Source organism: Cryptomeria japonica, chromosome 5 (genome assembly GCF_030272615.1).
Source record: "Cryptomeria japonica chromosome 5, Sugi_1.0, whole genome shotgun sequence".
In the NCBI taxonomy this organism is placed as follows: Eukaryota; Viridiplantae; Streptophyta; class Pinopsida; order Cupressales; family Cupressaceae; genus Cryptomeria; species Cryptomeria japonica.
Window position 1 is genome coordinate 823762558 of NC_081409.1, and position 12915 is coordinate 823775472.

Genomic DNA, 12915 nt, shown 5'->3' on the forward strand with positions numbered 1-12915 from the left:
ATGCGCATTACAACTTATTGATGTTTTTATATACAAAAGTTGGCATCTACATATGCACATTATAGCTCATATGCATATTATAGCTCATATGCATGTAGAGCACATCCAAAAAAGTGAAGTTACAACGTTTCGCAAAAGATGTATATAAAATTGTCAAAATTATTCTACCATATTGTAGAATTATTCTTCTAGATGGCCCAAAATCAATCAAGTGAACCTTCTGGATCAGCTCTAACCCTTAGTGTCTCAAGTATTGCTTCGTGGTGTGATTCACGAACTTTCCAAAAATCCTTGTTAAGAGGTCTACCATGATATTTAATCAAATGAATATTTGTTGCAACAAGAAGGTTTGAGTAATGAAGAATATAACTATGTGTCTCAAAGTCCTCAAACAACTAGGCATTAGAATTTTTGATAGGGTACCTACATTTTATAGAAGGATAATGCCAAAATCAATACAACGATTGCTAAATAAATGAGTTTAAGAGGTCTCAATACAACTTGACACAACAACGGTACCTTCTAAGCCATGTTCCTGTCACAACAATGGATCCTATTGGGTACTCAATACCCTCTCCATCAACCATTGTAGAAGTCAATTTCTTTTTGGCCTCAATACAATGACACAAAAAGTAATCCGTTCCTTCTTCGTTGTTCTCATCTGCAATAACTGCATATACATGACCTGCATTCAAAAGAAAGATATGAGTTAATACCAAAATCAACATAAGTTAATACTAATAAATTAAGCTTAAAATTATAGTAAATTGCAACCCTTTACCTGGTTCAACTATGTTTGATACATGGTCAAAATCCACTGATGCTTCAATCTGGTTCATTTGTAGTGCTCTAGGAAGTTGATATGTATCTAGGGTTTGCAAAGGTCTATAAGACCATTGGTCAACCCACTCTTTTGATTCACATTCATCCCACAAAAAATGCATACATGAAGAGAAAAAGCATGCAATATGTCTAGTATAAATAACTAGTGATGTTTCATTTGAACTTCTAAATGAATGCATGTCACTTGATCCAGTAAGTGTACAACAATCAAGATAGTTTTCAATGTTAGATTCACTTATTAACCAAAAATATCTAGAAACCATAGACTTACCTGCATTACCTGGTCCCTTCATATAGCTACACCATTGCACAATTGTTTTTTGCATCTATTAACATTGCACCACCTTCGTACTTCAATTTCTCTCTGGTAAGAGCTCTTTTCACACATGCTCCCGCACCATCATGTTCTCCCTTTCCATGACCTACCTCAATGGAATTTCAAAAATGTTGCACACCACTTGTCACATGCATCCTAGTCAACCAGTAGAACATCCTTGCATTCTTGAATTGTGCGGTGCAATTGTCCAACCATATTAAGTGTTGGCTGTATCTTATATCTCTTTCCCTTAAACTATCATAGAAGACTGTAAAGCATCCTTGCACAAACTCTAAGGAATGAGTACGATCATCGCTAATATAGAAGTGATATTCTCTTATAACCTTTCTATCCTCCTCGTTGCTATCATGTGCATGCATGAATGCTATGTGTACAAAATTGTAACTTGTGTAGAGTGGTAATACATAGATTGTACTTTATTTTGTGGCTTTAGTGTATAATTCTTAGCAAAATCAATGACAAAGACAATAGTGCCGAGGGGGAAAGTGTCCTTACACAACTTGAATTACTCATCTAACCACCTAGCTCTATGTGTGTGACCTATGTACTCATATACTAGTTTCTCTTAAAATATCTTCATAAAATAAGGTACACATATATCCCTTTTCACTAACTCACACCTCTTTAATTCTTTTCCATCTTTAACACCATATGTGACTGACTTATATTTTCCAATAGAAACTAGTTCCTTACCAATTTCATGTGTGCTATCCAGATGTAGGCATCTATGCAACTGTTGCAAACTGCCACATGTAGGACAAAAACCTCTCAAACACATCATCTTATAATAAATGCACCCATCATCTCATCTACATAGTACACTTGAAATAAATTCTCTCGGTGACTTAGGAGGTGCTTGTAGACTACATTCCTACAAAACATTGTTAGTGTGCAAAGTACAATAGATATAGCGATAAATATCATAATGCTTGGAAAATTCAACATGGACCCTACAACAACATGTAGTACATGCATGATTAATCTTAACATAAAATGGTTTTGTCATCTCAAAAAATCTTTGACTAATTTTAATCTGAGGAAAGCTTTGAAGAAACCTTTTATAAAATTGTGTTTGAGTTGTATCTAAATAGTGTTTTGGATGTGGCTCACGATTACTAATTCCAATTCGCCTTCTAACAACATCTCTTTGGTTGGGTGAAACCCTTGTGTTGTCATGCCAATATCTCTCAATTAACATTCTTAGTGCATCAACAACAACCTTGTCCTTGCGTGGGAGTCTACCCGAGAATGCCCAAAGAGAATTATTGTTAGGATCCTCGATTTTCTCTCACCTCTCTAAGGAATAGTGTAATGTGGTTCTACTTATCCTTAATGACTTGCTTGTTTTGCTTATTAAACGATATGTTTTCATTTCCTTTCCTATTATGGTTGATGTGAGGACATGAAAAGTAACATTTGATAGTTCTGATACTTAATGTTAAGTACAGATGCCAAGCTAACAAGATGAGAGGGGGGGTGAATCATACAAACTTAATCTTCCATAAAAACAACAGATTCACCCTCGGTAACATATACTTCAGCAATATAACCAAAATTTCTAAACATGCAAACTCATAAGCATATAAACATCATAATACTCATAACGCCATATTTAACGTAGAAACCCAAATAGGGAAAAACCACTGTAGGATTTCAGACCTACTAAGAAATATACTCTTCTAGAGTATGCTCAGTTAAAAGAAAATCCTGTTAAAGATTACAAACACATTGCTAGATGTGACTCGGTTAAGGGATTTCCCTCAGATCTGTTAGGATCTTCACCTTCTTAGAAGTGACCTTGTTAAAGGATTTCAAATGCTCAATCAAAATGTAACCTTGCTAGAGGGTTTTACAAATAAGACTGTTAAGTCCACTCAGTTAAGAGATTTTCTGTCACTTCACAAAATAACAGTAATAAAAATCTATTTGCAACTTCACATCTAAAATGCTAAAGCAGATTCTTATTTTCTCAATACATTCTAGTCATAGGACTTATGTTGTCCCTCTGCTGGGCTCTATACTATATTATTCAAACAGGTCTTCAAGCTTATGTGCTCGGTAATCACTATGTAGCATCCCTGTGCTTACACTTGCCCGCATACATTGTTTATCAACAGTTCCTTATTTATAAACAATTGCTAACTACTTAATCTCCTTGATCACATATCCCATGATCAATCACAGCCATCAGATCTTCAAACTTGACCAGGTTCAATGTATCCTTCGATCTAAAAACATTTTACCTCACCTTGGAACTTGCATACATTGCTTGGAACTTGTGCTAAGGTAATGCGGTTCAATCTGTGTTGTAGATCTTTTTGCCTATTTTCCTTTGCCATAGATTCTTTAACAAACTTCATGCACGACATACTAGTCATTTAATCAATTCCATCTCATTAGCTTTCTTCATTAAATAATTCTTTTAATCATTTAATGCATTTTGTTACAGCTCGGTTGCAACTTAGTAAATACCAAACTTCACTCGGTAGACATTCCGCCTTCATTAACCGATAGCAATAACCTTAGGGTTTACCGACTAGGTTCCTGAGGGTTTACCGACTAGGTTCTTTGCTCGGTAATATAGTATAGTATTAACCTTACAATCAACAACATATGTAGGATATCAAAACAATCTAAACATCATGATCTCATCATTGTCTAACTCGGTAATAGTTGCCCATTGAATAATTTATTCCTCCCCTTATTCATCACATTCTTTCTGTGTCTTTTACCGACATCTTTATACTCACCAAATCATACTTCTTAAGATATGGCAACATCATACTGAATTAGAAAATCAATTTCTTGACATCAATGAAAAAACAATAATATTAAGACAGTAAACATCCTTAATCAGTTATATCCATAATCATCAACAACCTTCTCAATATCCTTATTGAAATGCCAACAATCTCTTATTGTCTGTTATAATGCCAACAATCTCCCCCTTTGGCATTGATGGCAAAACCAATTGATTTGACCTAATTGATTCGGATTGCTGTGAGATTTTGAAATGCTCTCCCCCTGTCATCAAAATTCTCCCCCATACAATAGTCTTCTCCCCCTTTGACAACAATGCCAAAAAGTAAAAGAGCTAAAACATGATTTCTTCCACTAAGAAGTCAATTCCCTGCTGTTATGTGTCAACTCAGTCTCAGTCAGAGCATTGTGTCTTCAATTCCTATTCCATGTATTTGTTTTCCTGCACACCTTTAGAAAAACATCCTAAAGTGTGTAAATAAGTATCAATCCACACATAATATTCTATAGATTCATCGAATTGATGCTTTCACCGAACTCTGTCAGTGAGTAGAAGATAGGGGTAGGACCCCTAACTTGCTTCTGAGATACTCAAAAGTGTCCCTTGGCAGTGGCTTGGTGAAGATATTTGCTATTTGTTCCTTTGTGCTAACATACTCCAACACCACTTTCTTCTCTTGAACTTCTTCTCTAAGATAATGATATTTGATAGAGATGTGCTTTGTCTTAGAGTGCATAACAGAATTCTTTGAAATGTTAATGGCATTAGTATTGTCACAGAATATAGTTACTGGCTCGGTAACTTTCTCATTTATACCTTCCAACAATTGTTTGATCCATGCTATATTGGTACAATTCAATGCTGCAGCAATGTATTTAGCTTTTGTTGTTGACTGTGAAACACATCCTTGTTTCTTGCTAAGCCAACTCACTAGTCTTTCTCCTAAAAAGAAGGCTCCTCCACTTGTGCTTTTTCTGTCATTAATGTTGCTTGCCCAATCAGCATCAGTATAAACTTTTAAATCAAAATCATTTCTCTTGTTATATACTAAGCCATAATCTTCAGTGCCTTTCAAGTATCTAAAAATTCTCTTGATTGTTGTCATGTGTGTTTCCTTGGGATCTGCAGAAAATCTTGCAACTATACCTACTGCATGTGCTATGTCTGGTCTACTGTGAACAACATATTGCATCATGGATCGAAAAAGTGTCTCATCAACAGATATAGATTCATCATTCTTTGATAGTTTACAGTTGGTAGTCATAGGAGTACTTACTAGTTTTGAATCCTCCATTCCAAATTTCTTCAAGATTTCCTTTATGTACTTCGATTGAGTAATGAAAATACCATCTTTCATTTGTAGTATCTGTAAACCTATAAAATACTTTATCTCACCGATTAATGACATCTCAAATTCTTTGCTCATTTCATTTCCAAAGTTCTTACATAAAAAGTCATTTCCACAAAAGATAATATCATCAACAAATATGGCTGAGATTAGTATTCCATTTTCATCATTCTTCATGTACATATTGCTATTTTCACTTGTCCTTATAAAACCAATCTTGATTAGATAAGAGTGCAATCTTTCATACCATGCTCTAGGTGCTTGTTTTAGACCATATAAAGCTTTGTTCAATTTATATACCTAATCTTTATTCTTGTCTTCAACAAATCCTTCAGGTTGTTCAATAAAAACTTCTTCTTCTAATATACCATTCAAAAATGCAAATTTGACATCCATTTGATATACTTTGAAATTTTTGAAAGCAGGCATATGCCAACTGTAGCGTCCTAAAATTGCGACACTTGCAATTTCGACTGCATTTCGGTCTTCACGATGGCGACACAACACGCAACCTGAATGGAGACCCCGAAACCTGATTATGACACTAAAAACTGCATTTTCAAGCACCCTGGCCTGAACCTCCTTGCACCCTGCTGTCCCGGGAGGTGGGACCAGAGCGCCCAGTGCCCTGGTCCTCCAGGACCATGGTGCCCAGCGCCCTGGTCCCTGGGTCCTATTTTGGGCCCGGTCTCCTAAGAGGTCTCCCCGTCTTTTCGTTTGCAATTTGGAAAATAAACTTTCCTGGTCGGCCTAAGGTCGGGAAAATCAGTCTATCAGCCCTAAATGACAAGTATATAAACTACATTTTCCTCTCTCATTTGGGCATAAAGAGGATATGTGTACAAAGCGTGGAAACTATACTCAAGCATTCAAGCGTTCAAGCAATTGATCATTTCAAGTCTCCATTCAAGGCTAAGTGTTGCATTCAAGACAAGGATTCAACCATTGAAGAGGAGATCACATACTATTACATACTACTACAACATACAACATCTAAACCTTCGCACATAAGGATACAAACATCCTTAGAACAAGGTATTAGTACTTGTTTTACATTACAGTCATTTACATTTATAGCACTTGCTCATTTCTTGGTTAATTCCAAAACCGGGGTTTGACCTAAAGGCAAACCCCTAATCCCTAACCCCCCAATCGTCTTCACTTTTCTGTGTGTAGGTTGCAGGTACGCGGCTGAAAGTGAAGATCTAGAATCCTTGTGCAGAGACGAACAGATCCCCCTTCGTTTCGCGGATTTTTCGGAGGACTGTGGCGGTCGGGCGCCATCATCCCGACGACTTTTGCTCAAATTTGCAGGACAGCGCCGTATCGACATTTTACTACTAATTCCAGGTCCACAGCTTCATCCTATATCCCTATCTCAGTTTATAAGCGAATCTTTGTCACTTTTTATGCATTCCTAGCTTAATTCTCCTATCAACATTCTTTACAAAAGAGGGTAGCCTTTCTGTCTTAACCCTTGAAACTCATTTAGCATCCAATCTTGCATTGTGTGGGATTGGATCTTGTGGGTTTCAACCCCTCTTTTGAATGTAAAGTCTCTCCCTTAAGTGAAAAACCATCAACCCTAGTGAACCTCCCTTCTCTCTCCTTGGAGTTGGAAGAGGGGAGAGCAACTAGGGTTCGATCGCGATTTTTCCGCTTTACATTTTGGTGAACCCGACGTGAACATCCTTTCTGATTTTTCATGATTAGATCTGAAAATTGGATTCCTTGACTACATTTCCATGTTTGATCTTTTGCAAAATTTTAGAGGTGATTGCATAAAAACCCTAAAATTTCTTTTAGTAATTGAACTTGTGAAATATTTAATTGTTAATGCTTGTTTCAGATCTGCCCTTCTATTATAAATCATTAAATCATATTTGTGCTTTAATTTTGAAAATTAAGTGGTTAAATGTCAAAACCCTAATTTTTGAAACCCTCTTGATTCAACCTTTGTCCGACAATTTGACCGATCAAAACATTTCCAAATCAGCTGTAACTTTGGATTCTGCAATAAAATCACAATATCTTTCATCCCTGAAAATTTGGAAAAAAGTTGCGAGGACTGTGTGCACTCCGAGCACCATCGTCCCCGACATTTTTTTCCGAAATTTCGGGAGCAAGATCTTACTGTATTTTCCTGCTAAAATCCAGAATTTTGGCCGATTTTATCAATTATAACACTTTCAAAATTACAGTCAAAGTTGGTCTTGTGATTGCTTGGATTAAGGCTTCTAAACATTCAAAAATCATTAAAACTGAAATTCATGTCAAAGTTGTGTTTCTTACTATCCTAAATCTGAAAAGTGTGTTTGCATTCATTCGAAATTTCAGTGCTTTATTCAAATTCTTGCATTTTGTGACTTTTGAAATTAAGTGCTTAATTACAACAACTTTAATTTCCGCTTTCAAAATTGAATTTTGCGTGAAATTGAGTCAATTTTTAAATTTCAAAACTTGCATTGCTTTTGACATTCCCTCTAAAATCATAAAATTCAAAATTTCAGTTTCCCTCTCTTTTTCAAAATTCAAATCTTGCATTTTTCGACAATCTGGGTAGGGTTCAATTTTGAGATTGCAACTTTAATTTGGGCTATCTACAGATCGTAAAATCCCTCAATTTTTTCAGATTAGCTCTAAAATCATCATACCTTTCATCCCTGCAAATTTCGAAAAAAGTTGCAAGGACCGTGTTGCACTCCGAGCGCCACGGTCCCAGACATTTTTTCTGAAATTTCGGGAGACTGTCGTGATTGCATTTAATAGCTTAAATCTAGAAGATTGGCTGGTTTTACTGAAAATTGCTTCCTCTAAATTCAAAATCTCTAGTGCATGAGTTTTACAACAATAAGCCCTACTTACACTATTCCCGTTAGACGGAGCCGTAGAATTAAGTCTTTCCGAGGTTTAACAACCGAGGAGATGGAACCTAATTTGAATAGCCTTTTTAACGAGGACATGGGTAATTCCTCTAATACTCCTAATGATGAAGAAGCTCTCCATGAGGTTTCTGTAGAACAACTTTCCAAATTGGATAACCAATTTGATGATTTTCACCAATGGATGTCTCATGAGTATCCCGATAGTCAAGCTCTTCCTTTAATTGAGGGTCTAAAACATATGCTTCAAAGTGATAAGAATGGAATTGATATTTTGCGTGGTATTGCACACATTGTGGATTTGAATATAATGCCTATGAAGAGTTGTGCCGAATCTTTAGGTTATACACAACCTCCTACACAAGTCAATCATTCTATTCCTTTGACAACTCCTATTGCTAGCATACCTACCTTTACATCAAACATAATGACCACTTCTATACAAGACATTCCTCCCGTGATCACTAGTCATGGGGGCAATCCTTCTTCTTCAATTAACCCTCTTCCATCATTCAATCCAACTTCTTCATTCATTCCTTCAATGAGTGTTCCTATTATATCTTCGCAAATGAACATGACGCAAGGGGGCAATTCATTTAATCATTCCATTCCTCCTTGTAGTGTTCCTCCTATCCAATCATCTCCTATGACTAATTATCATAGAGTCCCACCACCTTACACTTTACCTTCTTTCAATAACATAACACCTCCATCTCAATCTAACACATCTAATATGAATTCTTCGACTGAAGTGACCATTAACAATCTTGCACAAACTGTCTCTTCTTTACAGCAACAAATTGCCTCTATGAATCAATCTAAGTTTAGTGTGCCCACATTTGATGTTGCGAGCCCACTTTCTCTTGACATTGTTTGAGCTATTCCCCCTAAACATGTTGAAATTCCACATTTGGAGCTTTATAATGGTAAAGGTGATCCTCTAACACATGTTAAGACTTTTCAAACAATTTGTACTGATTTTGCTTATGACCAAAGGTTGCTTGCAAAACTATTCACTAGAACATTAAGAGACAAAGCCCTACAATGGTATTGCTCGTTGCCCTCTTATTCTATTACTTCTTTCGAACAACTTGCAAATGCTTTCATTCAACAATTTCAAAACAATATAATTCCTAAAGTTACTTTGATTGATTTAATGCATTGTAAACAAGGTGTTAAAGAAAAAGTGACTGATTTCATTGGTAGATATAAGCATTTGTATGCTCAAATTTCTTTTCCAGTGCCTGACAATGATATTCAAAGAATCTTTATTTCTAATTTACAAAAAGATATTCGAGACAAACGTTTGTTTTCTGAGTTTACTTCTTTCCAACAGTTGTGTGCAACTCTTCACAATTATCAACTGACTGTGAGTCAAATGGAACAATCACATCCTATGGCTCCGAGTGATAAGGGTGATAGCAGTCAACAACCATTTGGGAAGTTTAAACCGAACAGAGATTCCATCAAATTCAATGAAAACATCATCAACAACAATGTGAATGCAGCATCAGGTGTGCCTCCTATTTCTAAGTTTTTCAAGAAAGAAAGAAAGTATACTCCTTTGAATGAATCATTGCATAGTATTATGAATAAGTTATTGGAACAAAATGTGCTTACTCTTCCTCCTGTACGGCAAATTGATCCTACAAAGATTACTTCACCTTATTTTGATCACAAAGCTTTTTGTCACTTTCATTGTCAGCCTGGTCATGATACTGAAAAATGTTTTTCTTTAAAGGGTAAAATTCAAGATTTGATTGATAATAATACTATCTCTATTTCTGGAGTGAATGATAAAGGCAACACATCTGTAGCTCCTCCTAACCAAAATCTTCAGATTTTTACTGATCCATTACCTTCTCATACTTCTCATACCTCTAATGCGATTGAGGCTAATGATTCCTCTCTCTCATCTGATGTTCTTGTGTCTATGACTCCAAATGTGATTAACTTTGTAGAGCAGCAAGAAATCCCTAAAGAACCTTCCATCACATTTGATTCTAGTGAAACCATTAGAGCACCTGATGGTCCTTTATACATAGTTGCAAAAGTTAAGAATACACCTTGCCGTGGAGTGCTTATTGATCCTTTGTGCATGGTTAATGTTATTACTGAAGAATTTCTTTTTACTTTGCAATTGAATCAAGTGATCTATGACAAAACAGATGTGGTTGTGAAATTATTTGATGCATTTTCTTCTCCTGCAATTGGTTCTATTACATTGCCCATCGAGGTCCATAACAAATCCCTTGATGTGAACTTTGCTATTATTCCTTCATCCGAACAATTTCGTGTGAAGCTTGGCTATCCTTGGCTATCTTCCATGAAAGCTATTGCTTCTCCTATTCATAAATGTTTGAAATTTCCCCATAATGGTGAAGTTGTTACTGTTAATCATAGTCTCTTTAAACCAGCTGAAAGAACTTCTAGTGTTCCTATTGATTACTTTTGGCCTAAACAATTCCAATCTCTTCCTCCGCGAAGTGATCATCTTTTCAAATCTTATCAAAAGTGGAAAACAGATATGATCTTATCTCTAAGTGAACCTAGAACACCCAAACTTGACATTCCTATCATTCTTGAGAAGGAAGTTCTTCCTTTGAAAGATAAAACTAATATCTTTCCTCAAGAAGATTCTCAACCCGTCCCCATGGATGTGACTATGTCTATACCTAATAAACTTTCTAAGAGTAGACCTATACCTCCTCGTCATGATGGACTTGGTCTTCTTCCTAAACCAAAAATTCCTCCTTTATATGGAGCAGTTCCTCCTCCTGCCTTTTATAGAGAGAAGAGACCTTCTTCTTCTCCTATTATCCAACCTAAGAGACCACAACCTAAACACCCAAGTGATAAGGATGAGAACATTCCTCCTCCTCAATCTTCTCCACTTCCTACTAAGACTAGACGAAATCGTTCTGCACGTGAACGCCGACGAAAGCGTCGTCTTAGGGCTCAAGCAGCTGCTTCTCAAACTTTACAATCTCCAAAAACACCTTCAACAAGCATTATTCCATTTTCTCCTCAGCCGGACATTGAGCCTAAATCTCCTAAACATAAGATGCATGATGGTCTTGATCCTGTGCGAGTTAAAGATCCTATTTTTATAAATCTTGATGATGATATAGATGAAAATGTTATTCATGATGAAAATGTTACTCCTCTTGCTTCTGATAGTGAATATGAACTTGTTGATGTTGATAACCATTTATCTAATGAATTTTCTAAAGCACTTATCCTAGCTCCTAGACAAGAACAACGTGGCTCGGAACATGAACATAGCCCTTGTTTGGATCTTGTGATAGCTCCATCTGCTGTGTTGGATGTTCCTCCTCTAGCGTGTTCCCTGCCTTCCTGAAACATTGATCAGCAAGATCGGGGGGTAGATGACGTGCTAGACTAGTTTCATTAGCATAGCAGATTCTCTCCTCCTCTCTTTTGTTACTTCTTCTATATGTTATTCTCATTCTTCTATTTTGTTGTCCTTGGTGTTGTCTACTTGAGGACGATGCAAAGCATTGAGATCTCTTTTGGTCTCTCTCATGTTGACTCAAAAGACACATGTGTTCCCTTCTTCTAGGTGACCTTCCTTGATTGGGGAATGAAGAACAATTATGCATACATACATATGATATATACATGACTTATAATACAGCATACTGACCCCGAGGAAAGTGAAGTCACCTCATGCTTTGTGTCTATTATCCTTGGGTTTATCTCACACTTGGGGGCTAAATCCTTGCGATAACGTGCTCCTTTCCTTTCTCATTTTTTATGTGTATCACTACGTTAAAACAATCACCCCCGTTGAGGCATGTGCGATCGCTTTAACGTAGGGGGGCATACACCCTGTCTATTCCTTTAAGATACTTGAAAATTTCTTGGTGAACTTAGCTTTGCCTTGAAATTTTTTTGTATTTCTCTTGCATGACTCATAGTGAGGGAACCTTACTACTGATAGTCATGGTTCTCCCTCGTGATCTTCCCTTTTACTTTGTCAATCGAAGTCGTAAGATCCTTAGTCCACTGGGGGCTTGGTGTGTCTTGCCTCCTTGACGTGGTGAAAGTCTTTCAATATTGTTTCCTTGTACTTTACCGAAAGTATGAGCATACATACTCCCGCTAAAGTGGGGGCTAAATGTAGCGTCCTAAAATTGCGACACTTGCAATTTTGACTGCATTTCGGTCTTCATGATGGCGACGCAACACGCAACCTGAATGGAGACCCCAAAACCTGATTATGACACTAAAAACTGCATTTTCAAGCACCCTGGCCTGAACCTCCTTGCACCCTGCTGTCCCGGGAGGTGGGACCAGAGCACCCAGTGCCCTGGTCCTTGGGTCCTATTTTGGGCCCGGTCTCCTAAGGGGTCTCGGGTCTTTTCGTTTGCAATTTGGAAAATAAACTTTCCTGGTCGGCCTAAGGTCGGGAAAATCAGTCTATTAGCCCTAAATGACAAGTATATAAACTACATTTTCCTCTCTCATTTGGGCATAAAGAGGATATGTGTACAAAGAGTGGAAACTATACTCAAGCATTCAAGCATTCAAGCAATTGATCATTTCAAGTCTCCATTCAAGGCTAAGTGTTGCATTCAAGACAAGGATTCAACCATTGAAGAGGAGATCACATACTATTACATACTACTACAACATACAACATCTAAACCTTCGCACACAAGGATACAAACATCCTTAGAACAAGGTATTAGTACTTGTTTTACATTACAGTCATTTACAT